Here is a 3,963-nt window from a genome sequence, read left to right as displayed (position 1 = left end):
TGCGAACCAGGGCAATACCTCTAGTTCAGATTTTCTTATTTAAATTATCATTTCAGGAACGATAAATTACCAATCAGAGAGAAGGGAACGTGAGCAATTTTTAAGGGTTCTGGACAAAGACAAGTGAAAATATCCTTACTACTACTGAAGGCAATTAAATTCAATTACAATACAATATTAGGAAGATTGTCTCTGTTATAGTTTCGTAAAGACGTTTTTTCATCTGTTGACATTGCTGGTTCATTAGCCTATATGTAATATCCAGTTTGTTACTGATGAAACAATAGCTTACACTACTGGAACACATGAATCTCTTCTTCTTGTGTAAATTTCCCACCCATCAATCTCTGTAAATTCATATTATTTTGGATATTTGACTACTGGTCTTCGAGCAATTCTCCGCCAAGTACCAATTTTCGCAATCGCATTTGTATTTGTTTGATTACACACAAATTTTTAAGTAATATTTTTGTGGAAACCTGCAAATAAGGGTCATTCTATAGATCAGAAAAATGACTTTCTATATGAAAAATTTGTGTGTAACAATTTAAAATACACTTGCGATGGCGAAAATTGGTGCTGGTCGAAATAATAGGTCGCCCCCTGTCATCAAAGGTACAACTATGTCCGCATATTACATGTATGGATGTGTTCTCCTGTATTTGTTTATCACACCACTATCATTCAATTAGATCTACCATGTATGTGTTGGTTGTTGTGTCGTAAAATAAAGATCGCTGGTCAATCATCAGATAAAACATCTCAATAGAGGAGGTGCCCAAGCAAAAACATTTTAACAATTGTTTTTCAACAAATCTTTATTTATTTAAACCGGGTAAATAGAATCGGCCCAATATACACTAATACATCAGAAACCAATTCATCCAATTAATACAGTTGACCAGATAATATTTATCCTGGAGTTTTACTTTTAATTAATTAATGTTTATAATAGATAAGTTGATTTGACCTGGTTCATACAATAACTAGTTTACCTAATCAGCCACATAAATTACAGATTGATCTAGCTACAAAAATAGTGTAATTTAAGATTGCAAATACATCAATTCAATACAACATTTCCTAACAGTAACATGAGACTAACATTCCATTACAAGATTGTTTTTTTTCAATACAAATTTAAACACATGTCGCAAAAAGTTGTAATTTGCCTAAAGGAGATACTTAATGGCATTGATTGTTCATTGATATATACAACAAAAAATAATAAGCTGCACTGTTACTTAACTCTAATATAAAGACAAATGTTGTGTATATGATTTCATCGCACATATTACCTAACAAAAGGACGCGGTAACTTCACAATACCCCTTGCTCATGATAATTTCTTCAGCTGCTGTCCTTTCCCTTTTAGCGTTGAGAATCATATATTCGTGCCTTCTAAACTCCTGGCAAAAGCTATCTACTACTCTATTTTTTATTAAAAGGTTTTCTATACAATCTTTGACTATATCTCATAACTAACTTAAGCCATACTGCTATCTGAAGTAACAATCTTTTTGGGTCTCTCTGAAAGAGGTATTAATGGAGACCATGATACTTTTCCACTTAACACTCACAATGAGGGTTCTTATTTATCTTTTTACTTGAAAAGATGCCGCTAACATGACCATCCAAATTCCAGTTCTCTGATGCTTATGTAGAAACTTTGTTTGCAAACTTGTCCCAAGATCAACCATAGTAATTTGTTTACTATTTGTATTTACTTGAATCATCAAAAACCCTCGCAAGGTTCCAAAGATCATGACTCAGATTCCAACGTCCCACCTTCTTGATGTTGTTGTTTTTCAGCAGTTTATTCACTCTGTGGTGGTATACACCCCATGGCAACTGATAGTGAAAAATATAGCACCTGCTTGGTTCCTGTACATATCTGAACTACAAAACAATAAAATACGTATTTATAGATATTAATTAATTATTTAATTATCAACGTAGTACAATTTCAACAGAAAATTGTCAACATCAAACCCTTTAATATTTGATATATGCACGCACCATGCATGTATATTAAGCATTACATGTAAAAATAACTTCCTGTCTATAGATAATTCTTTATTACTAAATTGATAAATGTGTGTACTAATTTATCCTGGTGATTTTTATACTACATTACAAAATATTTGGGAATATATGTGGTATACTTTGAGATTAACCATCAATATTTCAAAACACTTTGTTCATACACAGAGCATTTCATTTGTAACTAGAATCAATTAGAAGGCTCTTAACAATCATAATCCACAATATATTGATTTGTGGCAGATTGTTTCAACAGTAGTTTCTATCCACCAAAATAGATTCTTGGAAAAATCAAAATGTGTTTCAATGTTGATGATATTTGTCATGTACTTATTACAAACATAGCCACATTGAATACCCACTGAACAAAGTTAGTAAAAATGTTAATTGAATATTTATTGAGGCTTGATATACTCTCCTAGCTTGTGCTTACCTGTATTGATTAGAACAACCAATACGACACTATACCTGTAATGTCAGTCTTACCTACAGCGGTGGGATCCTGTTGACCAGGTCTGTAAGTGACTGGCCATTCCATGTCAAATCCCAGGAAATCTCCCTCCAGGTTTGATTCTATGTCTTCACACAATGCATTGCAGTCATTTTTGTGGCATGAGTATGTCAGAGTACCCCACCCTGAATAACATTTCTGGTAAAAAGTCATCCATCTCCTCTTCTGGAATATCTCTGCTGCTGCTTGACTCTGTCTTTCTTCCTTACTGTTACATTTTATCACTTTATTATTCAAATCTTTTATCTTAATTTGGTTTCTAAGTTGTCTGTTGCTGAATTTGACGGTTTTATGTGAAGAAGATCTATCTTGGTTCCGTGAATGACAGCTATTTTCTCCTGATAGTGATAGTGCTCCTCCATCTCATCTACTACTCCACTCGATTTATCCTGATCCTCATACCAGTTTCGTGAACTTTAACACACTGCCAACCAGCCAGGCATGGCTGGCGACGTTTTTTTTTCGATGTCATGTTTTCTTCAGAGGAATAGAAAATCGTCATGAGTGGTGATTTAGGATTTCAGACACTGAACTGTACAATACATCAAAAATAAGAAATAATAAATCAATATATCCAAATAGGCCCAATGTTAGCTACTGTCTGTGTAGCGGAAAAGATATTACCTTCTGACTGAACTTTTCCGCTACTGCAGTCCCCTCTAAAAGGTGTGGGAAACCAAATCAGGTACGACCGACCATCGATTAAGGATGCCTGTCAAAAATTTTGTCCCGATCAAACACGGCTTTGACACATACCTGGTATGTTAGTAGGGGGTATTGTTCTTCTAGCTCGTAAGACAGCTCGAAATTTTTAACCTTTAGCTCAGGCCATCATTTTTATAATGCATGCTAGATGTCATTAAGAAAAATATCGATTGAAGTAAGGGAAGGGGAGCCCTCTAATTTGACCCTATTTCTCGGCTAAAATCGACCGACATTTTGTCAACACTACCGGCCGCGCACGTAGCAAGCGCCAGAACCTCTGGGAATTTATCCATTACCTGTGAGGCCCATATGGGGACATGCACACGCGAATATGAATCGTATACATGTAAATGTATTTTTGGGCGATGCATTCCATTTTAAACAGGACTATTCATATTAGAAAAATGAAATTAAATAGTAAAATCATTCAATGGAATACACAACTATTTAAATTTCAATGAGCATTCTATGAGCAGAAATGAAATTGGTAGTAAATGGATTTTTACAAAAGAAATTAATAGGCCTAATAAATAAAAGTAAAATAAATAAAAAATATCTACAAAATGATTTCTTCTCATTCACTTTTGTAAATTTTATCTATGTCTGTATTTAATGTCTGGACATATATATCTGATCCATATTTTATTTATTTATTCGATTTTTTATAGATTTACATTTGTAGCATTGCATTAATCGGCAAATAG

At 33.7% G+C, this 3,963-nt stretch overlaps 1 pseudogene; it reads right to left on the bottom strand.

The window, feature by feature from the left end:
- Positions 1 to 1,580: 1,580 nt before the first annotated feature.
- Positions 1,581 to 3,552, bottom strand: LOC138313780 (bifunctional 3'-5' exonuclease/ATP-dependent helicase WRN-like; annotated as a pseudogene).
- Positions 3,553 to 3,963: the final 411 nt, after the last annotated feature.

The sequence above is a fragment of the Argopecten irradians genome, unplaced genomic scaffold (genome assembly GCF_041381155.1).
Source record: "Argopecten irradians isolate NY unplaced genomic scaffold, Ai_NY scaffold_0922, whole genome shotgun sequence".
Taxonomy (NCBI): Eukaryota; Metazoa; Mollusca; class Bivalvia; order Pectinida; family Pectinidae; genus Argopecten; species Argopecten irradians.
The sequence above is the reverse complement of the archived record's forward strand: the minus strand, read 5'-3'. Positions and strand labels throughout refer to the sequence as shown.